At 40.5% G+C, this 27,262-nt stretch overlaps 2 pseudogenes; both read left to right on the top strand.

Annotated features, from left to right (window-relative positions):
* The first annotated feature begins 6,190 nt into the window (after positions 1-6,190).
* On the top strand, positions 6,191-7,165 carry LOC129553598 (olfactory receptor 51Q1-like; annotated as a pseudogene).
* A 4,572-nt stretch (positions 7,166-11,737) lies between these two features.
* Positions 11,738-14,520, top strand: LOC129553597 (tripartite motif-containing protein 5-like; annotated as a pseudogene).
* Positions 14,521-27,262: the final 12,742 nt, after the last annotated feature.

The following is a 27,262-nucleotide window of genomic DNA, read 5'->3' as shown; positions in this document are numbered from 1 at the left end:
AACAGCAGGTGGCAGAGCACACAGAGTAGTAGTTTGTTTAGTTGAGAGAGGCCAAGGCAGAGCTGCGCACCCAGAGATAAAGAGTGTGGGCATCCACCCCAGTGAGGAGGAGGAGCATGGTAAAGAGGCAGTAAGTCATTTATACAGGTCAGTTCTGCAGGGTCTTCGTCTTCCTTCAGGCCAATTATCTGGTTTCTTTTTCCCTCACCTGGCCTGCTCTGGGACTCTCCCCTGGGGTGTGCATACACCCCTCAGTCAAGACAAATCAAGTGAAGTTAGGAGCAAGACTCATTACGGCTTGACTTTTGACCCACAAGGAGACTTTCTGCGCATGTGTAGTGTCTCCCTTATCCCAAGAGAAAGAGAAGGGAGATCCCTTAAACTTTTCCTCAAATAGGGTTTTGCCCCCTCTTTGTCGTTGCCGTTACTATTACTTTATGGTATTTACAAGAGACAAATACTGGCTATTTACTCTGCTTCTGTTGTTACTTCCGTTTTGGAGAGCAAACAGGAGGCTAATTATAAATTCCTTAACTGGAGCCCATCTATCACTTGTTCCAGGAAATGCAACAGGAGGCTAGTTGTAAATATCCAACCTGGAGCCCATCTATTTCCTACATCAGTGGAACTTTGGTTTTCCTTTTGAACTAGCCTTGGTCATTCTGTAGCTTCATCTCCGATGGGGCATTGGTTGGGGTTGTCCCTTTTTGGATTGGGCATTTGTTGGGAATTTTCCTTTTTTAGGGCTAAGCAACTCTGACCCTGAACAACCATTCCGAATTGCTGTTTGCTTGATATTTGCTAATGATGACCATGAATAAGTAAGTGTGGATGATCAGAATTCAGACCATCTTACAGTCCCTTGGGGTACTTTTGCAAATTTAAGAGATCCTTTAGCTTTGCTTCCTAACTGAAAAAAATGCCTCAGTGCTCCCTGAGATCTCCAGGTCAAAGGCCTCTAATGGCTTGTCTATTATATCAGAATGGATCTTTTGCATTTGCTTTTATCTTGCAGGGGGTGGGTAAGGTGGGGGTTGGGGGTGGTATTGTGTGTGAATGGATGTCTCAGTATCTGAGTCCAAATCCTTTACTCTCAGCCTGGTTTTGTTAAGAGTGGCTTGAGAGTGTGAGTAGATGATATGTATTATTGTCTCTTGTTTTTGTTCTTTTTAAACTGAGGTGATTATTTGGAAACGTAAGAAAAGAGTTCCCTGAATATAGCTCAAGATGGTTGGGTTTTGTGTAAGCAGAAAAAAAATGTGCATTTTATCCACCTGTGCCTTTGAGATGTAAATGATCTACCTAGGCCCTCTGGAGCTTATCTAATCAATCTGTGTTGCTAGGAACTGAAGAAAAAAGGGATGCAGAAATAACATTTTAAAAAAAAAAACCCTCAAAACTGCTGGGAATGCTCCCTCAGCCAAACTTTACATAAGCTTCATAAGAGATCATCAAGAAAAAACAGTAAAACCATAGTTATCTAAGCAAGCAAATTTGTAAGCTAGTAAATTTATGTTGTTGTTGTTTAGTCACTAAGTTGTGTCCAACTCTTGTGACTCCATGGACTGTAGCCTGCCAGGCTCCTCTGTCCTTGGAATTTCCCAGGCAAGAAGAGTGGAATGGGTTGCCCTTTCCTTCTCCTAAGGATCATTCTGACCCAGGGATAGAACCTGCATCTCCTAGGTTGCAGGTAGATTCTTCACCACTGAGCTTTATAGGACTTCGTTGTTATTCAGTTGCTCAGTTGCGTCTGACTCTTTGCGACCCCATGGACGGCAGCATGTCAGGCTTTCTTGTCCTTTGCCATCTCCTGGAGTTTGCTCAAACTCATGTCCTTTGAGTCGGTGATGCCATCCAACCATCTCATCCTCTGTCATCCCTTTCTCCTGCCTTCAATCTTTCCCAGTGTCACGGAGTGTATACGCGAGTGTTTGCTCCTCGGTTTTTGTCTTGTCACAACAAAGATCTGGAGTGACACCAGCATCAGGGTCTTTTCCAATTAATCGTCTCTTCATATCAGGTGGCCAAAGTATTGGACACCTAGAACTTTAAGCACTTACAATTCAAATATTTAAAAAGTTAGACAAAACGAGTTTCAGGTTCGCATGGAAGGGGAAATACTATATAATTGACACTTGATATTAAGGTTAGTTTGTTGATTAAATTAATTAGATCTAATTAATTTGGTCTAATATGCAGAGTACATCATGAGGAACGCTGGGCTGGAAGAAGCACAAGCTGGAATCAAGATTGCCGGGAGAAATATCAATAACCTCAGATATGTGGATGACACCACCCTTATGGCAGAAAGTGAAGAGGAACTCAAAGGCCTCTTGATGAAAGTGAAAGAGGAGAGTGAAAAGGTTGGCTTGAAGCTCAACATTCAGAAAACGAAGATCATGGCATCTGGTCCCATCACTTCATGGGAAATAGATGGGGAAACAGTGGAAACAGTGTCAGACTTTATTTTTGGGGGCTCCAAAATCACTGCAGATGCTGATTGCAGCCATGAAATTAAAAGACGCTTACTCCTTGGAAGGAAAGTTATGACCAGCCTAGATAGCATATTAAAAAGCAGAGACATTACTCTGCCAACCAAGGTCTGTCCAGTCAAGGCTATGGTTTTTCCCGTGGTCATGTATGGATGTGAGAGTTGGACTGTGAAGAAAGCTGATCGCCGAAGAATTGATGCTTTTGAACTGTGGTGCTGGAGAAGACTCTTGAGAGTCCCTTAGACTGCACGGAGATCCAACCAGTACATTCTAAAGGAAATCAATCCTGGGTGTTCATTGGAAGGACTGATGCTAAAGCTGAAATTGCAATACTTTGGCCACCTCATGTGACGAGTTGACTCAATGGAAAAGAGTCTGATGCTGGGAGGGATTAGGGGCGGGAGGAGAAGGGGACGACAGAGAATAAGATGGCTGGATGGCATCACCGACTCAATGGACATGAGTTTGAGTGAACTCTGGGAGTTGGTGATGGACAGGGAGGCCTGGCGTGCTGTGATTCATGGGATCGCAAAGAGTTGGACACGACTGAGCGACTGAACTGAACTGAACTGAACTTAGCGTCATCAACTTTCCTACATTCACAAAGTAACATTTTCACTGAGCCTAGGTTTAGTAGCAGTTAAAAGAAATCTTGTGATATCTGTTGCAAATCTGTCAGTGAGAAAAACAACTTGGTGTTGTGAAATTTTTTAATTAATTAAACTATAGGAATAATTTTGTTCTGAAAATTATCTAAAATAATCTCTCAGATTTTGGTAAAAATTATTTGCTCTTTTGGTTTTCATTAGAAATTAAGGTGTTTAAAAGTTGGGGATTCTAATTTAAATATGTAGTTAGAGTTACTAGACATAATAACACATTTCACTATATAGTAGGAAAGTGGGTTATATATTTTGAGAAAAAAGAAGTTTTATGCATGGTCAGGCTTATTTTAGATTAAACTTAATTGGGTAAATGGATTTTTTTATTAAAAGTAGACTGGTACAGGACTAGATTTGATTCCTTTCTGCTAAAAGAACAAATTTACTGCAAATGCTGTTTTTGATAATATATTGTGTGAACTTCCTTGCCTTTCAATGATCTGATTTTGTTTTGAAATATTCAGAGTGACCTATGATTCTACCAGACCAAATGTTCTTAAAACTTTTTGATATTTTTGATGAACTTCCTGTCAAATTCTGGGCTTCCCAGGTGGCACTAGTGGTAAAGAACCTGCTTACCAATGCAGGAGAAGTAAGAGACTTGGGTTCGGTCATTGAGTTGGGAAGATCCCCTAGAGGAGGGCATGGCAACCCACTCCAGTATTCTTGCCTGGAGGAGAATACCATGGACAGAGGAGCCTGGCGGGGCTACAGTCTATGGGGTCGCAAAGACTCAGACAGGACTGAGCAACTAACACAGACTATCAAATTCTAATTAAATTTCTTTTGACTTCAGCTTTCTCTGGGATGCTTCAGAGGGCCCCAAAGTCATGAATTTTTCCTTCCCAAGCAAATACTGGAGTGGGTTGCCATTCCATTCTCCAGGGATCGTCCAGATCCAGGGATCAAACCCAGGTCTCCCACATTTCAGACAGATTTTTTTTCCATCTGAGCCACCAGGGAAGCTCAGCACATTGAGTGGCCTACCAGTGAAATGTTCACCAGAGTTGGGAATGAGCATTCTAGCACCACAGGATGAAATGGTCATGAAATACCCCTAAAACCAGGATCAAATTTATAAATATGAAAGGGCCTTGCTAGCTGGAAACCGACACTTGCTCTCTACCTTTACAAGGATTAAATCATGAGCCACTGCAGTTGCTGACCTTGAACACCCCCTGAAAGGAGTTTCAGGGTGGAGATTAGGAAAGGGGCACTCTGTGCTCAGGGGTAAACCGGCAAAACAGGCTCTCAAATAAAAATTTTAAGAAGATTTTTATGAGCTTAAATCATCACATCTCATATCTAAAAAATCATTAATGATGATGCCTTTTTTGGACATTTTTTTGGCCATTTTGGCCATTTAGGAGAGAAGTGTATTTGGATATAAAAATGGAGTAGCTGTCAGACTCAGACACGCCTAGTCGTTCTCACAGCAGTGTCTGTTGGAAATCTAACCCAGCAGAATCCTGTTGGTACCTCTATCAAGTGTATGATCAGCCTCCTTATCTGAACCTTTATTCTTTTTCTTGTTCAAAACTTGTTCTCCTCAAGATTGAGAATTATCAAAGAAAAGGGGAATTGTAACCCAGCAGGACCCTAAGAGGCCTTCCCAGGACAGGCTTTTCCCATAGCTTCTACTTTAGATATACCTAGATAGCAGTATTTGAAGCAATAATTTGACTGATAATGTTAACCCTGTTATATCACCCTGTTCCCTCACCCTCAGCTACTCAGAATTGTACACTCACTGATCACATACCCTGAAACCCCCTTGCCTTATCTGGTTTTTAAAAATTCTTTGCTGAATTTCCCCCTGTGTGGGAGCTCAGGGGTGGTGGGTGGGGGGAGGGGGAGTGAGAGTAGCACTTAAACTTCTCATCTCCTTGCATGGCCCTGAGATAAATACTTCTCTGCTCCAAACTTCAGTGTTTCCGTGTGTTTGGCCTCACTGCATCAGGCATACAAACTTGCTCTAACAAAACTGTTCCAGAGATGTTGGTATACGTATGATCAGTATACATATGATTTTGGTGAAGGGAGAATACATGCAATCAGGCACATATTTCTTGTAGATTACTGCTGGTCACCAGGGGCAGAGGTCACCATGAAGAATTTTAGTGCTTTTCTAGATACAAGAAGATGCAAGAATCGGGCTCATGAAATCTCCTGAAAACGTCTAACTTATCTGAAGACCTGTTCTGCCCGTTTTTCCCAGAGCACAGTGTCTCATTCTTGATCTCCACCCTGAAGTCCTTTCAGGGGGTGTTAAAATTCAGCAGCCGCAGTGGCTCATATTTGATCTTTATATAGGTAGAACACAAGTGTCAATTTATAGATGACAGTATATTGTATTGCTTTTTAGCTTTATCAGTCTATGCTCTCTCTTCTCCAAACTTCATTGTATCAAAGAATGTCCTATAGTAATCTTTTCTCTACAACTATTCTCTCCAACAGTAATAAAACACACATACTTTTCTGCTACAAGGGCATAACCGCTTTCCAGACAGATAAAACACTCCTTGGGTTAAAAAAAAGACTGATATATGCTCTCAACTAGGTGAATGACAAGCTTTGAGCTAAAACAAGCAAAAATAATAAAGCATTTGTGAGCTCGTTTCCTGTTTATCTCTTTTTAACCAGATCTCCCTTGACAATATATCACATGATGGTTTAACATGATTGTAGAAGTTTAATCTTATGTTTTCCACTTTTCACAGATTTTGCAACAAACTCTGGTCTTGTGCGGAGAAGGCAATGGCAAGCCACTCCAGTACTCTTGCCTAGAAAATCCCATGGATGGAGGAGCCTGGTAGGCTGCAGTCCGTGGGGTCGCTAAGGGTAGGACACGACTGAGCAACTTCATTTTCACTTTTCACTTTCACACATTGGAGAAGGAAGTGGCATCCCACTCCAGTGTTCTTGCCTGGAGAATCCCAGGGACGGGGGAGCCTGGTGGGCTTCCGTCTATGGGGTCACACAGAGTCGGACACGACTGAAGTGACTTAGCAGCTGGTCTTGTGGCTGCCTCGAGTCATGTTTTTGGCTACTGATTCCACCCAAGTCCCCTTCTACTTCATCCTCATGGGCATCCCTGGCTTTGAGGTCTTCCATACCTGGATTTCCATCCCATTCTGCTGTGTCTGCACTATCTCTATTGCAGGCAACACCACCATACTGGCTGTCATCAAGGTAGAGCCCTCTCTGCCTGAGCCCATGTACTTGTTTCTCTCCATGTTGGCCCTAACAGACCTGGGACTTAGCCTCACCACTTGGCCCACAGTCATGGGGATCCTCTGGTTCAGTGCCTCAGGGATCCGCTTTGAGGCTTGCTTTATCTTCCTCATGGATTCTCCGTTATGGAATCCTCTGTGCTGTGGGCCATGCCCTTTGCCCACTACGCGGCCATTTGCCACCTCCGCCCTGATTTTTCCATCCTCACCAGGAAGGCAGTCTGCGGAATAGGTCTAGCCATCATTTGCTGCTGTCTTCTGGCTGTTCTTCCTGCATTGTTCCTGTTGAAAAGGCTCCCCTTTGCTGGCTCCTCTCATCTCTCCCACTCCTACTGCCTCCATGAAGACATGATTCACCTGCTGTGTGCTGACGCCACTACAAACAATGGGTGTGGATTTGTTCTAGCTCTGCTCATTATCGTACTGGACCCCTTGCTCACTGTGCTGTCCTATGCACTCACCCTGAGACGCATCCTCAGAATTGCCTCCCAGGTTGAAAGGCTCCGGGCCCTCAATAACTGTCTGTCCCACATTTTGGCTGTTTTGGTTCTTTACATGCCCATGGTGGGTGTGTCCATGACTCACCACTTTGCCAAGCATGCGCCCCCCAATTGTACCTGTCATTATGGCCAGTGTCTCTGTACTAGCACCTCCTGTGATGAACCCCATTATCTACAGTGTTAAAACCAAACAGATCCGTCGAAGGATCTTTGATCTCTTTGCTCATAGACAGTTGGGAAAGAGTGTTGAGAAGTGGGCTTTTGGTACTACTCCTTAAATAATAGTTTGAGAAACTTGAAAAATTATAGTTTGGATGTCTAATCTTATATGAATCAGGAAACAGGGCTGGGAGTTAAATACATTGGATTTGTAATTTAATTTGTTCATTGGATTCGTAATTTAAGCTAGGTTGAACCACCTGCATGTTGTAGAGCTGCTTTATTTACATGCACTTTTTGCACGCTGAGTTCCTCAACATTTGTACCCTGGAATTGCCAAGCTTCTAGTTCAAGATGTGAAATATGTTATAGAGTGAACTACCTGAATTAGGAAACCCTCAAAAGTCCTTCAAATGGGGACATCCTGTTTTTAACAGTGTCTCCTCTTGTGAAGCCCTCCCCTAAGATGCACGTGAAGCCTCTGAGTTGCTTCCATTTACACTGTTTCTTCTCAGAAAATGCCCTGAAAAGTAATTCTGGATTCAAAAGAAAACAAACAAAAAAAACGCACTAGGCACCAAATGTGGGGTCTCTCATGATCCAACATAAGTTCTAGGGTTTCTCCCTCTCACCTTTCAGCTTCTAAGTGGCAATTATTTCATCTTGTATTTCTTAGACTTCAGATGTGTACTGGGACATTAATTTGGGAGATGGGTATTCACAGTGAAAATTTGTTGAGAAGATCAGAAGAATCTTGGAAATAAATCAGCTTCCTCTTATGGGTTCATTCATTCGTATACATTTACTTGCTTTTCTTATGTTTTGGGCTAGGACCCAAATTCAATGATGAATGAATGTCAACATATTCCTTCCCAGTCAAACAGAGAATGTATTCAATATCTGACCATTAAATATGATGTTAACTGTGTGCTTTTTCTTACTTAGCCTGAGCAAATTGGTATTTATAATTTATAACTGCCATGATTGGATAGTGGATTTTGTGTAATGCATTTCTGCCTGCATTGAAATGAGCATGTGATTTTTACCCTTTTGTCTCTTATTTAACTCAACTACACTTGCAGTTTTACAACTGCAATATCCTAGTATTTGTTCTGTACTTTAAGCCTATGTTGTTACCTTGAATTTTTTAACATGATATTTATATATTCATACTTTAAAATACAATTAGTCTTTCTTTTGTGATTCTCTTAAGCCAAAACTTCATCTGTTTTTTGATTGATTATCATTTTTAGTTTTAGTTTGTCAATAAATATCTATTTCTATTTGTCTTCATCTAGTGACTTCACTTTTCACTTTTCACTTTCATGCATTGGAGAAGGAAATGGCAACCCACTCCAGTGTTCTTGCCTGGAAAATCCCTGGGACGGAGGAGCCTGGTGGGCTGTCGTCTATGGGGTCGCACAGAGTCAGACATGACTGAAGTGACTTAGCAGCAGCAGCAGCAGTGCATGTTAAATATAAAGTTATTTTCTTTTACATACTCCATATTTGATATAACGGCTGCTGCGAATTCCTTGTCTATTACATTCAATATCTGGATTATTTTTGAGCTGATACCCACAGGTTATTTTTCTCTCGAATATGCATCACGTTTCTAGTTTCATTTTATGTTGAATACTCTTAAATTGTATCTAAAATTCCCTCAACCATGTTTTCAATAAGATGTTGACATTCTGGATTCTATTTATATCTCTGAAGAATTTGATTGGTTTTTATTCAGATAGTTAACTCACGGAACTCGGATTCCAATTCACCCCTGCCTTTTGAAGCACTTAAGATCTTTGTTCAGTTTTGTTAGCCTTACATAGACTGCTTGATACCTGTCTCAAACATGTACAGTTCAGATATTCACTGAGTCTATATGCACAAATGTGTATTCATCTTCTTGATCTCTCTTTTACGTATATTTTCCTACCACTTTCTAGATAATCTGGCAGCCACCAAACATTCCTTTTGTTTTTCAAACCAGTAAGTCTGTAAGTTAAGTAGTTTACTGAGTTTTAACTGACCCACCTCCTATCAATAGAGGTCTCCATCAAACTAAAAGTCATAAAACAAGGAAACTCCCTCAAATAATGTTCTATTTTTCTAAGTGTAACTTTTCTCTAAGTACACTGTTCAGTTCAGTTCAGTCGCTCAGTAGTGTCCGACTCTCTGCGACCCCACGAATCACAGCACGCCAGGCCTCCCTGTCCATCACCAACTCCCGGAGTTCACTCAAACTCATGTCCATTGAGTCGGTGATGCCATCCAGCCATCTCATTCTCTGTCGTCCCCTTCTCCTTCTGCCCTCAATCCCTCCCAGCATCAGAGTCTTTTCCAATGAGTCAACTCTTACCAGACCACCTGACCTGCCTCTTGAGAAACCTATATGCAGGTCAGGAAGCAACAGTTAGAACTGGACATGGAACAACAGACTGGTTCCAAATAGGAAAAGGAGTGCGTCAGGGCTGTATAGTCACCCTGTTTATTGAACTTATATGCAGAGTACATCATGAGGAATGCTGGGCTGGAAGAAGCACAAGCTGGAATCAAATTTGCCGGGAGAAGTATCAATAACCTCAGATATGCAGATGACACTACCCTTATGGCAGAAAGTGAAGAGGAACTCAAAAGCCTCTTGATGAAAGTGAAAGAGGAGAGTGAAAAAGTTGGCTTAAAGCTCAACATTCAGAAAACTAAAATCATGGCATCTCATCCTATCACTTCATGGAAAATAGAAGGGAAATGATGGAAACAGAGACTTAATTTTTAGGGGGGCTCCAAAATCACTGCAGATGGTGACTGCAGCCATGATATTAAAAGACGCTTGCTCCTTGAAAGAAAAGCTATGACCAACCTAGACAGCTTATTAAAAAGCAGAGACATTACTTTTACTTTACCAACAAAAATCCATCTAGTCAAAGCTATGGTTTTTCCAGTAGTCATGTATGGATGTGAGAGTTGGACTATAAACAAAGCTGAGCGCCAAAGAATTGATGCTTTTGAACTGTGGTGTGGAGAAGACTCTTGAGAGTCCCTTAGACTGCAAGGAGATCCAACCAGTCCATCCTAAAGGAGATCAGTCCTGAATATTCATTGGAAGAACTGATGCTGAAGCTGAAACTCCAATACTTTGGCCACCTGATGCGAAGAACCAAATCAATGGAAAAAACCCTAGTTCCAGGAAAGATTGAACACTGGAGGAGAAGGGGACGACGGAGGATGAGATGGTTGAATGGCATCACTGACACGATGGACATGAGTTTGAGCAAACTCCGGGAGTTGGTGATTTACAGGGAGCCCTGGCGTGCTGTCAGTCATGTTTGACTCTTTGTGACCCTATGGACTATAGCCTGCCTGACTCCTCTGTCCATGAAATTCTCCAGGCAAGGATACTGGAATAGGTAGACATTCCCTTCTCCAGAGAATCTTCCCAACCCAAGGACTGAACCCATGTCTCCTTCATTGCAGGCAGATTCTTTACCATTAGGCCACCAGGGGAGCCCTGAGAATCCTATAAGTAATTGTAAATTTTTACATTTGTGAAGAAAGGTAAACCTGGTATCCCCCTACACTGCCATCGTAATGTTTCTTCTTTAAATCCTCTGCTTAGATTCATCTTTGTGTTTATTGATATTATTCTCGTTGCTAGCATATAATTTGTCAATGATAATTAGTTGAATGATGCTGCCTATTATTTTGAGAATTTTTCTCAAGACTGATATTCCTTTCATCTGTTTCTATATATTTTTTTAATATGTATGGATGTGAGAGTTGGACTGTGAAGAAAGCTGATCGCCGAAGAATTGATGCTTTTGAACTGTGGTGCTGGAGAAGACTCTTGAGAGTCCCTTGGACTGGAGATCGATCCTGGGTGTTCATTGGAAGGACTGATGCTAAAGCTGAAATTGCAATACTTTGGCCACCTCATGCGACGAGTTGACTCACTGGAAAAGACTCTGATGCTGGGAAAGGTTGGGGGCGGGAGGAGAAGGGGACGACAGAGAATGAGATGGCTGGATGGCATCACCCACTCTGTGGACATGAGTTTGAGTGAACTCTGGGAGTTGGTGATGGACAGGGAGGCCTGGCGTGCTGTGATTCATGGGGTCGCAGAGAGTCGGACACGACTGAGTGACTGAACTGAACTGAACTGAACTGAACATGTGTGATCTTATGAGTATATAAACCATATCTCTCCCCACAATCCTCAGGCATGTCACATCTTCAGACTTATATCAATGTGCTTGGCATATTTCCAGGCCAAGGTGAAATCTGAATTTGCATACTGAAGACTTCTCAGAAACTCTCAGCTGCTCTGATGTCCTCACTTCTTTACCCCCACCTCTGTATTGCTCTGGGTATCATTGGGTCCATGAAGTTATCTGCATTTGATTAACTGAGTAGAAGAGGAGACAGGCCTCTGAAGGAGGATCTCAAATACATGAAGTTCATCTCTATTCTTTGTATTTCAGATGCATGATGTTTGTAAGTCATTATTTCTAGTTGCACATCTGATAGAAGGTTTGCTCCCTCCATATACACAAACTCGTTGTCATATATTATATCATGAAGATAGAAATAATTGCAAAGGAAAAGCAAGTGATGGCAGTGGTTACACTGTAAACAACTTGGTTAGAGCAGGTCTTTGTAATGAAAGAATATGTAAGGAAAGGGTTTATTGAAGTATGAGAGAGAGTTGTATCAAAATCAGGGCTACCATTCCATGTAAGAAGACCAGGTATGTATGCCCAAAAGTATAAGCAGTTTCAACCTATTCATACTGAGGATAATTTGGGGGCATAGGAATGAAAAAACAGGATAGACGGTGAGTCATACAAGTATCTTGGTAGAAAACGTCTCAGATCATCCTTTTGTTTAGTAAAATAATAAAAATCATTACACACATAAAGATGGAATTTGTCATGTGATATAAATGAGTAAAGTGCTTAAAATTATCCCGAAATGTTCTTTTCACCAGGTCATCAAACTCTTTCCCTTGTTTTTCTCACATTTTCTTTTGTGTATTTCAGTAACTTGGTTTTGAAATGTACTTGATTTATATCCTGTTAGTATCATGTATGTCTACCTTTCTTACTCTCCCCCTTTTAACTTTACCAGTCATGCAGGGATCTGTGAGCAAGAGAACCCACAGAAGCCAGGAGAGGTAGGAGCAGGCAAGCAGCTGTCAAGGCTTCAGTAATCCTGGTGAACTTACAGGAGGAAGTGACCTGCCCCATTTGCCTGGAGCTTCTGACAGAACCCTTGAGCCTAAACTGGCCACAGCTTCTACCAAGCCTGCATCACTACAAACGACAGGGAGTCCAAGATTGGCCAAGAGGGAGAATAACTGCCCTGAGTGCAGATTCAGTTATGAGCCCGGGAACCTGCGGCCTAATGGGCATGAGGCCGGCATACTGCAGAGGTTCAGGGAGGTCAAGGGAGGCCTGGAGCAGCAAGACAGAACTCTCTGCACCCTGGAAAGAAACTTCTACTCTTCTGTGAAGAAGATGGGAAGCTCATTTGCTGGCTTTGCGAGTGGTCCCAGGAGCACCGTGGTCACCACATGCTCCTCATGGAGGAGGCTGCTCAACGGTACCAGGAAAGAGACCAGAATGGAGGGAAGAAAGGCCAGAAAATGATCCTTAAGGGGAAATCTCTACTTGGCATTGGACTTTAACTACCTGGTCACCATGAACCGGAGGCCTGTGATTCTTTTTTCCTATGTTTTTGTTGTTCAGTCACTAAGCCATGTTCCACTCTTTGCAACCCCAGGCTCCTCTGTCCTCCGTCGTCTCTCAGAGTTAGACTGTTTGTGGAATTCTCATGGCAAGAGTCCTGGAGTGGTTTTCCATTCCCTCCCCTAGTGGACCATATTTTGTCAGAACTCTTCACTGTGACCCGTCCATCTTGGGTGGCCCTGCACTGCATGGCTCATAGATTCATTGAGTTATGTAGCCCTTTCACCATGACAAGGCTATGATCCCTGAAGGGGATATGCCTCACCGTGAATGGCTCTCTTCTCCTTTTTTGCTCGTTCTAATATCTGAAAAACATTTCTGTGCACTCACCTACTTACAAAGTAATAGCCCTTCTACAGTCAGAAGTAAACATTCATGCATCTTGTGTTAATAGGTGGAGATCTGTGCCCAGGAGAAGTTCTCATTACCCCATTGAAAGGAGGATAATTGGACCCTGGGAAGATTGAGGTATACTTTTTTCCCACACTAAAATCAGGTTTCTTCTAGAACAAAGAGAACCAGTCTTCGTTCTGGTGAGAGAAGATGGTGATTTCTATCTCTTGAATTGTAAAGAACACATTCTTCATCTCAGTATTTTTTCAAAATCAGATTCTAATTGCTGTTCTCAGTTTATGTAAAGTCTATTTATTTATTTGTTTGTTTTTTGGAATTCAGCCTGATTCCTCCACCATTTATCCTCTACAGTCTTGTTGAGAAGGCCCTTTCTTGACTCTGATGTGATTCTTTTCTCACAGAAAATGCTCCAATCATATCTGGAGAGGTTGAAGAGGGAGAAGCAGGAAGCTGCGAAGATGGGATCTGACTTCAGAAAAGAGATATCTACCTGGAAGGTAGGAGGAGACACTTCCTGAGGAAGTTAGATAGATATCTTGGCAGGACCTTGGGTTGATCACAAGGATCTGTCTTCTTCTTTGTTCCCTGATAGTTAAGTTATTTGACTGGCCTTTTCTTCATCCTTTCCTGATAAGAATGGTGGCTGAAAAGTGAACATATCACAAATGGCCACAGAAATTTGGAGGGAGATATTCTTATAGAGGGACTCTCTAGTGAGGATGACAAGCAAATTTCATATTCCATTCTTGTCATTGTTTTAACCTTTGACTCTCTGAAGACATCTGGCAATGGCTCATGGCTTTGTCCTTGGGGTTCAACTTTTTGGCAGAGGGTGGTGGAAGGGGGTCAGGAATAATGCAGGGAGGCATGAGTATCCTGGACGGATGTATGAAGCCTGCTCACATCCAGGGATCCTGTTTGGCTCTGAGTTGTCCTCAACAACTTGGGGCAGATTTGGGGCCATTTTTGAAGTCAAATAGAAAAAATAGACAAAGTCAGTTTCACCATGAATTGCTCTCCTCCTCTTTCTCTCTCATTCCTGAAGAATCAAGTATAACATGAGACAAAATGTCCAGCAAAGTTTAAAAAACAGAGTGATCCTGGACAGTGAGGAGCTGAAGGGACTGCAAAAGTTGAGAGATAAAGAGGAAGTTGGACTACAGAACATGGCAAATTCTGAGAATGAGCTGGTCCAGTAGAGTCAATTGGTGAGAGATCTCATCTCAGATCTGGAGCATCATTTTCAGGGATCAGCAATGGATATGCTGCAGGTACAACTTGGAAAGAAGTCTGAGGATCCAAGGTATGAAAAAAAATGAAGACAAAGTTTCCATCTCTTCTGCATTGCTGTGCTCTTTATGGTGTTGTCACTAAGGTTGTTTTGGGCCTCCAGAATCCCTTCTCTGCATCTATTTCAGAGGTTTTAAGAATAAGTGAATGCATGAATTGAACGCAAGAATAATGAGGGAAATTTTCATTTTTTAATATGCCAATTTCCCTGTAAATATTTGATTGTGGAGAGAAGATTCACTGTGTTTGGCGGTTTTCTAAAGGCCCCTGTTATCTGTGATCTAGTGTTAAGCATTTATTGGATGCTTCTTCATGATGCAGCTTAGTCATAGACAAATACACCTCAAATTCCAAGAGGCTTTTTTTCTCCACTCAATGTGTTGAGATTTTCTCCCTCTTTCTCTATTTCCGAAGAAAGTTTTTGAAGGATTGCTATTTATTCTCTAAATATTCAGTGGAATTAACTGTTGAAGTATCTCACTCTGGATGTTTTTTATTGAAAGGGTTTAAAATATCTTGCTTGTGTTAGGATCATTTAGATTTTTTTTTGCAGTCCTTGAGTCAGTTATTGTACGTCTTGTAGAAAGTTGTCTATTCTAAGTTGCCTGATTTGTAAGCGTACAGTTGGTTATAACAATCCTCTATTATCCCTTTAATTTCTGTAATAATCACAATAATGTCTTTTATTCCTGATTTTGGTGATTTGCTTTTTCACTTTTTTTTGCCACTTTAGCTTTGTTAATTTATTGATCTTTTAAAAAAAACATTGTTTTAGTTATTTTGTTTTTAAACTTTTTTTATTTTTAAACTTTCTTTTTTTGTTTATTTTTAAGCTTTCTTATTCATTTATTTCTGCTGTTACATTTATTTTTTTCTTTGTGTGTGTGTGTGTGTATGTGTGTGTTGGGGTGTGAGTGGGTAGGTGTACTGGTTTAATTTACTCTCCCTTTCTGTTTATTGAATTGGAAATTTATCACTGATTTGGGACCATCTCTTCTGATATAAGGTTTAATGATATAAGTATATTTAACATTTCACACATTTTGATTGTTTAATTTTAATTTTCATTCAGCTCAACATACACTCAAATTTCCTTCACAGTTTTATTTTTCTTTAATTTTGTTTGTTAAACCTTAGACATTTTAAAATGTGTTGTTAATGAGAGAATACTTGGTGATTTCTGAGTTTAACATCTGTTGTGGGTTTCAAATTTAATTCTGACATAATTAGAGAACAACTTGTGCATGGGTGCTTGCTCATTGGGGACTAACTCTTTGTGACCCTAAAGCCTAGCCCACCAGGCTCCTCTGTCCATGGGATTTCCCAGGCAAGAACACTGGAGTGGGTGGCCATTTCCTTCTCCAGGGGGTCTTCTTGACCCAGACATTGAACCGGAATCTGCTGCATCTCCTGCATTGCAGATGAATTCTTTACCACTGAACCACTGAGGAAGCTCATTAGAGAACATATATTTTTTCATTTCAAGCTTATAAATTTATTGACACTTGTTTATGGCCTAAAATACTGTATATCCAGAAAAAAATGTATTATGAATTTGAAAATATTGTATGTTTCTCATTCGTTGAGTAAAATTATCTTTATGTGTCAATTAGGTCAACTTGGTTGATAGTATTATACGTGTCTTCAATATATTTGATGGTTCATATAAGTTGTTATCTTATTGACAGTGAGTTATTGAAATATGCAACTATTATCATTGAATTGTGTATTTCTCCTTTTATTTTTGCTTCAAGTATTTTGAAACTGCTGTTCCATGCATCTGTATTTATAACTGTTGTATATTTTTGATTAGTGAGCATTTTATAATTATAAAATTTCCCTCTCATCTTCCCATAATATTAACCTTGAAGGATTTGATCTAACATTAACATAAATCTTTAACCTATTTTTCATATTTCTGCTTGTATTTCATATATTTTTCTTTTTAAACTTTGCCCTTTTTGTGCCTCGACTATGTCTCTTGTAAATAGCAAGAGCTGAATTTTGCTTTTTATCCAGTTCAACAATATCTGATTTCAATTGAGGCATTAATACATGATATTTAATGCAATTGTTGATGTGACTGTGTTTAAATTTACTGTTTTGCTGTTTACGCTTCCTATATGGCTATCGTAATTTTCATTCATTTTCTCCTTAACTAGCTTATTTTGTATTAAACAAATATAAACTAGTTTAACATTTCGTTTCCCTGTGTTCAATGTGGTATTTTTTTAGTTTTTCTTTTTTTCCCTACTGATTGGTCCAGTGATTAAAATGTGTTTCCTATCTTATCTAGATCTACTTCAGACTAATATTAGCTTAGTTTCAGAAAAATGGAAACTTTCTTCAGCATCCCTTCATTTCCTTTCCGCAACAATGTAGTGATGCTTTTAATATGGGCATCTGATTCTGTGCAGGCAAATGCCTGCAGGAATCTGAACTTTTTGCAACATCTGGGAAAAAAAGCTCTCTTCATCTGGAGTTTATATCAGGATGTTTGTGTTTCCTGTATAAACTGAGAAAAAGAATCAACATAGATCAAATAAGTAGAATTGGAGATAGACATTGACCAGATTCTGAGGACAGTGTTTCAGTTTCAAAATTAAACTTTCATTAAAGTGGTGACTGCTTCCCCTGATCCAATCCTGTATTCTTTCCCTTCAGTTCAGTTCAGTTCAGTTCAGTCGCTCAGTCGTGTCCGATTCTTTGCGACCCCATGAATCACAGCACGCCAGGCCTCCCTGTCCATCACCAACTCCTGGAGTTCACTCAAACTCATGTCCATTGAGTCGGTGATGCCATCCAGCCACCTCATTCTCTTTCATCCCCATCTCCTCCCACCCCCAATCCCTCCCAGCATCAGACTCTTTTCCAGTGAGTCAACTCGTCGCATGAAGTGGCCAAAGTATTGGAGTTTCAGCTTTAGCATCAGTCCTTCCAATGAACACCCAGGATTGATCTCCTTTAGAATGGACTGGTTGGTTCTTCCCCTTATTCTAGTCTAATTTGATTTTTGTCTACAAAAGAGCCCTAATGTAGAGAGGTTTTTTTTTTTTTTTTAAATTCAGATGTTGTCATAGATTTTGGTGACATGGGGAAAGTAAATCTGCAGTAAAGGAGATTAAATATAGTGGTACACACTGGTTAAAATAAATAAAACATTAAATGTAGTGATTAAGAAGATTACATGTCTAAAAAAATCTTAAGCATCTGGACTAAACAGACTCAATAGAGACTAAAGTGAAGTTGCTCAGTCGTGTCTGACTCTTTGCGACCCCGTGGACTGTAGCCTACGAGGCTCCTCCGTCTGTGGGAATCTCCAGGCAAGAGTACTGCAGTGGGTTGCCATTTCCTTCTCCAGGGATCTTCCCAACCCAGAGATCGAACCCGGGTCTCCTGCATTGGAGGCAGACGCTTTAACCTCTGAGCCACCAGGGAAGCCCCAGTAGAGACTAAACTGCAAGTAAATGCCCCAAGTTTTAGAAAGTGAGTGTACATTGGTTCAGTTCAGTTCAGTCGCTCAGTCGGGTCCGACTCTTTGTGACCCCATGAACCGCAGCACGCCAGGCCTCCCTGTCCATCACCAACTCCCAGAGTCCACCCAAACTCATGTCCATTGAGTCAGTGATGCCATCCAGCCATCTCATCCTCTGTCGTCCCCTTCTCCTCCCGCCTTCAATCTTTCCCAACATCAGGGTCTTTTCAAATGAGTCAGCTCTTTGCATCAGGTGGCCAAAGTATTGGAGTTTCAGCTTCAACATTAGTCCTTCCAATGAACACCCAGGACTGATCTCCTTTAGGATGGACTGGTTGGATCTTCTTGCAGTCCAGGGGACTCAAGAGTGTTCTCCAACACCACAGTTCAAACGCATCAATTCTTCTGTGCTCAGCTTTCTTTATAGTCCAATTCTCACATCCATCCATGACCACTGGAAAAACCATAGCCTTGACTAGACGGACCTTTATGTATATTGGCAACTTTATAGAAATGGGTTACAGGAAAGGAGACAACTGGTTGGTGAATAACAAGTTGCATATTAGATATTCCAAGTTACTCTTTCCTGTGGCTTATTTACTACTAAATATATTAATATATATTTAAGAGACAAGGGTGAGTAGAAATAAAAGAGTTGGAAATCAACTGCACATGTGTATGCTGAATTTAAGGGAGTGGAAGAAATTACTAATTGCGTACAAAATGAGAAGAGAGACACCTGTAAAGCACCTACATGGATATATTTGTTTGCTTGTACCCTCAATGAAAGCCATATGAATAGCCTGAGGAATATTAGAATTATATTAGGATTATGTATTCATCTTTGATTCTCAAAAGCCTGGTTTAATGCTCGGCACAAAATTTGTATATCACTTCAATTCTGTTTAATAAATGAGAGAATCATGAATTATTCAAATTATCTCTTGGGTCACCAGAATTATAGGTTTCTTGTTTTTCCCATAAATATGTCTCATTTCCATATACTAGAAGCCTCGTGCTCCCACAGAGGTTGGAGATTTTTACCTTTTCAGAAATCTGACAACATCACATTCTGGAATGATTGCCCTCATTCTCGTCTTTACTTTCTGGCTCTCACATTGAAACCATCTCTATTTCCACAATCAAGGGCTTTTGGGGGCACCTATCACTTTTTGACTCATATTTTCTTTTTTCTCAGTAGGATGTGAATGGCATCATGAAAAGCTACATATGGGAAGCCAGAGACGGTCCTTTTATACTGGTAAAATAATTTAAAGCTAATGTTTGAGTTAACTCCGTGAGTTGGTGATGGACAGGGAGGCCTGGCGTGCTGTGATTCATGGGGTTGCAAAGAGTCGGACATGACTGAGCGACTGAACTGAACTGAACTGAATACAGTTATCACCGAAGAATTGATGCTTTTGAACTGTGGTGTTGGAGAAGACCCTTGAGAGTCCCTTGGACTGCAAGGAGTTCCAACGAGTCCATTCTAAAGGAGATCAGTCCTGGGTGTTCATTGGAAGGACTGATGCTAAAGCTGAAACTCCAATGCTTTGGCCACTTCATGTGAAGAGTTGACTCACTGGAAAAGACTCTGATGCTGGGAGGGATTGGGGGCAGGAGAAGGGGACGACAGAGGATGAGATGGCTAGATGGCATCACCGACTCGATGGACGTGAGTTTGAGTGAACTCTGGGAGTTGGTGATAGACAGGGAGGCCTGACACGACTGAGCAACTGAACTGAACTGAACTGAATAGAGTTATCTGGTGGGCAATTACGATAAAACAAGGCTCAAGGCAGAAAAACAGAGTATATATTTAGCTTAGATTTCTGTTCACAAATCATAGCTAGATTGTTCTGTAAGCTTTGAAAGGACCACATTCTATGGTAGAGAATTTTGGTCATAGAAAGTTGAAGAGTTGGGTCAGGACCAGGAATAAGATATTGCAGTATCAAAACCCTGTGACTTCATAAATTTAACTCACACTGTGTATTACTATGTAACTCATGTTCCCATATTTAATGTGTGCTTGGCTTATCATGTGAAGGTTGAGTCTTTACCTGTGAAGCACCTAGAATTAGAGACAACTCCTTTATATTTAACTTTCTGCTCTGGGAATGAAAGAGATACAGTTTTTCTTTATCTTTCTGTTTAGAGTCCCCAAAACAGACTTGAATCTTGAGGAATATTTTGGCCTTGCTACAAAGAGTTGATTCATCTTGGTCACATAATTTAGGCCCCAGAATGGAAAAGTGCCATCCATGTGTCTGAATTTGCACACCAATGTGTCAGCATCAGACTCTTTACAAACATATGAGATTCAGACCACTATTCATTTAGTGTTCATAATGTCTTCTTTTCCAGTGGTTTGTGATTATTCCCAGAGATCATGAAATATCATGCTGTTCTGAGAACTTCCTTATAAGGGAGCAGCCTTTGAAGAGTTTGGGACTCTAGACTGTGTTCTCATACCAGATATGTCTCAAACACCCAGGAGCCTGATCCAGCTACATCACATTCTGACATCTTCCTGGGAACACATATCTGTGCAGTGATTCTACAAATTAAGTTTTTTAGGTACCAAAGTTTTGTTAAATTTACCATTTCATATAATTTCATATGTTCTCAAGGAGGAAGAGAGGGAGAGGTTAATGATTTCATTTTGAAAAGGAAACTTTCTGACAGGTAAAGATTATCTCAAACCACCCAAAGGTGACTGGGACACGAGCACATTTCTTTTGGCTCCAAGGTCAGGCATCCACTCTTCCCTTTCCAAGGGTTTCCAAGAAGACAGTTCAAGTGCATAAATGGAGTAGAAGTATTGCAAGACAATGGTTTTAGAGGGACAAAAACCCAACAGTGTGGGGATCAATTTTTGTTTTCTCCAGGAGTGAGACCTTGACTCTGCAGTAGCCAGAAACTTTCCCAAAGGAACAGAGGAGAGTATTTCGAGCTCCTGATTTGAAAGACATACAATGAGTGTTTAATGGTGAGTCATGCTTCCCCAAAAGGTGTCTGTGGGATTTATGTGATGGAGAAAAACTTAGGAGAAGACTCCATTTCTAAGTGTGGGTAGGGAGAGGGAAGCCAGACACTATGTGCTGATGATATGATTGTTTTTATGTGGAGTCACCAGGAACTTGGTTCATCCTCTCCTTCACCAGTTCACTACTTCACCATAATCTGGAAGAAAATAGATTATAGTCCTGATTCCTTTGCTTATATTTAATATTGCGTTTTTTTTTTTTTTAATAATTTCAGAGCTGACAGATGTGTAACACTACTGGGGTAAGGAGACACCACAGTATTATCAAGCCACCTTGTTCTCAGCATCTTTCAGAATTCTTCATTTTCTAGTTGGTCTCGTGTTTTAAGACCCATGTTTTCCCTCCCAATACAACAAACATTGTCTTTGCACTGAAGTTATTCTATAGAGCCCATTCAAAATGTCTCAAATAAAACTACATCATCATGCTAACCCAAAAGTGAAAGTGAAAGTTGCTCAGTCCTGTCTGACTCTTTGTGAGCCCATGGACTATACAATCCACAGAATTCTCTGGGCTAGAATACTGGAGTCAGTAGCCTTTCCCTTCTCCAGGGGATCTTCCCAACCCAGGGATCGAACCCAGGTCTCCCAGATTGCAGGTAGATTCTTTACAAGCTGAGCCACAGGGTAAGCCCATCCTAACCCAACCCAACCCAACTCTATAATTTTACCATCGTTCACATGATCCTCCATCCTCCCACAGTTAAATCAAACATTGCCATTTCTGTGGATCAGAACATAACATTTCTGCTCAATAGGAGATACACCTATCAATGGGATATAACTGATAGCCAAGGACATACTGATTACCTAAAATAATCCCTGGCACTTGTGGCCAATTAATCTATGGCAAAAGAGTCAAGCATATACAATGGAGAAAAAAGCAGTCTCAATAAGTGGTGCTGGGAAAAACTGGACAGCTTACATATGAAAGAATGAAATTAGAACACTTTCTCATATACAAAAGTAAACTCATAATGGATTAAAGACTAGCTGGACTGCAAGGAGATCCAACCAGTCCATTCTAAAGGAGATTAATCCTGGGTGTTCATTGGAAGGACTGATGCTAAAGCTGAAACTCCAATACTTTGGCCACCTCATGCGACGAGTTGACTCACTGGAAAAGACTCTGATGCTGGGAAGGATTGAGGGCGGGAGGAGAAGGGGACGACAGAGAATGAGATGGCTGGATGGCATCACCGACTCGATGGACATGAGTTTCAGTGAACTCCGGGAGTTGGTGATGGACAGGGAGGCCTGGCGTGCTGTGATTCATGGGGTCGCAAAGAGTCGGACACGACTGAGCGACTGAACTGAAGTGAACTGAATAAGACTTGAAACCATAAAAATATCAGAAAAAAACATAGGCAGAACACTCTGACATAAACTGTAGCAATATTTTAGGAGGATCTATTCTGGGGCTTCCCAGGTGGCACAGTGGTAAAGAATCTTCCTGCAATGCGGGAGACGTGGGTTCAACCCCTGGATGGGGATGATCCCTTGAAGTAGGAAATGGCAACCCTCTCCAGTATTCTTGCTTGGAAAATTTCATGGACAGAGGCATCTGGCAGGCTACAGTCCATGGGGATCACATGACTGAGCTACTGAGCACTCCTAAGTCAAAGGGAAAAAGAGCAAAAATAAACAAATGGGACCTAACTTAAAACTTTTTGTAGAAAAGGGAACTATTGACAAAATGAAATACAACCGAGAAATGAGAAGATTTTTACAAATCATATGTCTGATAAGGTATTAATATCCAAAATGTATTAGTATAAGCAGCTCATACAACTCAATATCAAAACAATCCATTTAAAAAGTAAGCAGAAACTATTTTCAGGGCAGCAAAGGAGACACAGAACAGACTTGTGGATACTGGGGGAGGCAAGAGTGGGATAAATTGTGAATGGCATTGAAACATACATTACTATATAAAAAATAGAAAGCTACTGGGAATTTGCTGTATGATGCAGGGAGCTCAAACCAGGTACTCTGTGATAACCTTGAGGGGTAGTATGGAGTGAGAGGTGGGAAGGAAATTCAAGCAAGGTTGGGGAGGGAGGGACATGTATATACCTATGGCTGATACATGTTGATGTATGGCAGAAACCAACACAACATTGTAAAGCAATTGTCCTCCAATTAAAAGTAAATTACATGTAAAAAAAAAAAAAACAAACACTGAGAACAAAGCCTCAAGAGACATTTTTCCAAAGATACACAGATGGCCAACAGGCACATGAAAAGGTGTTCAACATTGCTAGTCATCAGAGAAATGTAAATTAAAACTACAATGAGATATCATGTCACCTTCATCAGAAAGGCTGTCATCAAAAAGAAGAAGGCAGAAGAGAATAGTCAGAGTGAAATGTGAATATGGAACATTGCTGGCTTTGAAGATGGAGGAAAGGGACTAGATGACAGAAAAAGCTAGTGAACAGATTACCTTCTAGAACTTTCAGAATGGACCACAGTCTTCTTAATCCCTTGATTTTGGCCCAATGACACATATGCAAGAATTTTGAATTACAAAACTATAAGATAATAAATTTGTTCTATTGTAAACCATGAATTCTGTGATAATTTGTTTTAGCAGTTATTGGAAAAAAGTATTCTGCATCCAAAAACAAAAAAAAAGGGTATTTGTATTTTTTAAGAACATATGGACATCTTAACCCATTATTGAGGAAATCAAAAGACTACATTAATTCAGTCATATATCATATTTATATTGCTATAATATAAATATACAGTATTATAAACATATAAAGTAGTTCTATATGAATGTATAGATTCCACACATTCAAGATAATAACTCTGTGTGTGCATGTGTTCTTGTAAGTTCAGAAATTTCTTCTAAAGCTATCATGGTAATGCAAAGTGCCAGGAATGGTTAAAAAATTTTGGAAGAAGAAGTTGGAGCACTTATATTCCAATATCAAGACTAAAAAATTTTAAGTGTAAAGAAAAGTGAAAGTGTTAGTCACTCATTTGTGTCTGACTTTTTGTGACTCCATGGAATGCAGCCCACCAGGCTCCTCTGTCCGTGCAATTTCCCAGACAAGAATACTGGAGTGGGTTGCCATTTCCTTTTCCAGGGGATCTTCCCCATCCAAGGATTGAACCTGGGTCTCCCACATTTCAGGTAGACTCTTTACCAACTGAGTCATCAGGGAAGATTTTAAATCTAAACCTACAATATTTATGCAAGTTTATACAACTAGACTAATTAATGAAAGCCAAAAGTACAGGAACATTCTTAGGCCTATGAGAATTCTGTCTCAACAGACTGAATTTTCTAGATTGAATCTCTCAGGGATCCAACATCCACAGTGTATTGAAACCATCAAACTTCATTCCATCTCAAGGGAGAGAAGTTAACATGTTTGATTTTATTCCTTGCCTGGGAATGGGAAATGGAGGGGATATAATTTATGTTCTCTCTCCTGGGGATCTAAGAAAATGCATAAATGTTTCCTTTCATCTCTTTCAGAATCTCTTCCAGACTAAAATTTTGTTTTCTTCCTTTAAATTGAAACTTCCCACTACTTCTGTGAAGCAAGAGACAAAAGACAGAGTTTGGTGAGTTGAAAACTATAATCAACTAGAAAGAAGAAAAATGCTACATTGGCTCTGTGATTTTATCAAATAACATAGCCTTGAGTTTATTTAGTGTCCAAGTAGAGGCTGTGCCCTGGAGGACATGACTCTGGGAGGAAGATGTTCCCAAGTAATGTGACTGGTAACGGCAGGGGATTCATAAGCAAGGAAGAGCTCTCTGGGTAAAAGGCTGAGGTCAGTCAAATGATTTTGACTAAAGCAGCAGATCATGGTTTGGATGTTTCTTTTTTGAGTCCTTTTTGTAGTTTTAATGATTAGGGGTTTATTTTCTCCTTTTTTTATTATTATTTTTTTCCTGAGGAAATGTGCTTCTTTTCAGGAGGCAGTGAATCTATCCTCCAAAGGACTGAGTTGCAATTTAGCTTAAATTTACAGTTACATTTTTTAGCTTTCTTGATCTATTTATTCTTCATGCTACAAGAGATGATGTCGCCATCTTTTCAAGGGAGGATTTTGCAAGGATTGTTGTTCTCTTTATTCTAAAAGTTCAGTGCCTGTAGGAGTTCAGTCTACATCAGATCTGGAGGAGTAATTTAGAATATATATTCTTGGGCTTCCCTGGTGGCTCAGTGGTAAAGAATCCACCTGCAACGCAGGAGATTGGGGAAGATTCCACATGCCCATGTGCCACAACTATTCAGTCTGTGCTCTAGAGCCCAGGAGCTGCCACTATTGAGCCCACATCCTGCAACTGCTGAAGCCCACACAACCTAGAGCCCATGCTCCACAAAAAAAGAAGCCATAGCAATGAGAAACCCACAGGCTAAAACTAGGGAGTAGCCTCTGCTCTCCATAACTAGAGAAAAGCCCATGCAGCGACAAACACCCAGCACAGTGAAAAATAAATAAAATTATTATTATTTTTTTTTCAAGTAAAGCAGCTTTTAAAAAAATAGAATATATTTAAGGGGCAGAGAGCTGTCTTTGGACAGTGGGGACTAGTTACATTCCTCCTAAGTAGATGTTTTGTTCACTTAGGCTAATCCAGGGCTTTTGCAACAACCAAAACCATCCCTTGTGAGAAGCTTACTATATAAAGCTTTGGGTGGGAGTAGGAAAGAGATATCTCAAAATTCCACATGGCTCAATCCACTTCTGCCTCCTCTGCACAAAACTCTAGAAAACTGACAAATATAGTGATATAGAGCTGTTATAGCTTGTCTACAAAATCCACTTCCTTCCTTAAAAACTTTTTGAATGACTTTGTAAATATGTGACAGAGTATAAGAACTAAACCTCTCCAAAACTGGCCTAAAGATAGCTCAAGTTGTGCTGGGCCTATCTGATGCTGTGCTCCCTGGTAACAATGTTACTGATTCTCTTTTTAAAAGTACTTTATAAAATAGATCACAGAATAGAGTTAAAACTCAAAGGATATTTCCAATGCAAAAGTCATCTTAAAGGCAGGCTCTATATGGGTAAAACTGAAGATTCCCAAAGATGGATTTGCAGTTCAAGTACTGGCAGATTAGAAAATGAAAACACTGGTCAAAACTTTATAAGTCTTTATTTCATCTCTTGGAGGTGAGAATCTACTCCACTTGACTTTGCCTTGGTTAAATCACTCTGGCTGATATCTAGTATGGAGGCATTCCCAGACCACTGATGAGTAGAGTTGTCTACCCAGTTTATGTTAGGAAACAGATCCTCCAAATCTTAGGGCATTGCCACTAAAGTCATAAACTATCCTCTGAGCTCACTGCTCTCTATTTGAGTCACAGAAGTGTTGCTCAGTTGTCTTGTGCATTTCCTGACAAATGCCTTCTCTTATGGGCTTCCCAGGTGGCACAGTAGTAAAGAATCTGCCTGCCAATGCAAGAGATATAGGAGACTCAAGTTTGATCCCTGGGTTGGGAAGATCCTTTGGAGTAGGAAATGGCAACCCGCTCCAGTATTCTTGCTGTGATAATCCCATGGACAGTGGAGCCTGGTGGGCTACAGATCATGGGGTAGCAATGAGTCGGATGACATGACTGAGTACCCATCCTTTTTCTTAATATTCACATCCCAGTAAACATACCTTAATCTGAACTGTATTTCAATCTCTGTGTAACAAACCTCCCAGAGTACACACAACACTGGAATATGTCCTTTTTCTCCACCCTGTCATTATTTTTCTGCTACTTTATTGAAACACCTCAGCTTATTTTATCAAACCCAGTGTCTGAGACATAATATTTACTCCTTACAGGTCAATTACTCCCTTTTTGTCTTGTCTCATCCCATTTATTAATTTTAATATTTTTCTATTTCCCTCTCTCTCTTCCTCTCTGTCTCCCTCTTACATGTCTCCTTCTTTCTCCTCATACATAATATATTTCTTCATTTGAACCTGTGCCTATCCTAAATATTCTCCACTGGTTAAGGGGACATGGTTATTTAGGTTTAATCATATGAAATTACTGACCTACAAAAATAACTATTTCACATGGTTTATTAACAAATGCATAAAGAAATGAAGTGGGGCCAATGGCAAAGCGAAGGGGGCAATAAAAAGTCAATTCTATAGATGCTAGTTCGTCCAGGGGAGAAGGTACTTCTCATAGAGGAACGCTGAATGTGACAGCTGCTGTCCTCCAACTGTGCTCGCCACCAGGGTGGAATTGTTATCTTTCATGATGTATTCTGACAACTGATTTGTCCTCAGGGCTCAAAACCCAGTGGATCCCAGGCTGAAAAGACC

The sequence above is a fragment of the Moschus berezovskii genome, chromosome 14 (genome assembly GCF_049115385.1).
Source record: "Moschus berezovskii isolate FMDL1 chromosome 14, NW_MosBer_1.0, whole genome shotgun sequence".
Classification (NCBI taxonomy): Eukaryota; Metazoa; Chordata; class Mammalia; order Artiodactyla; family Moschidae; genus Moschus; species Moschus berezovskii.
Note: the sequence above shows the minus strand (reverse complement) of the source record. Positions and strands in the feature narration are given on the sequence as shown.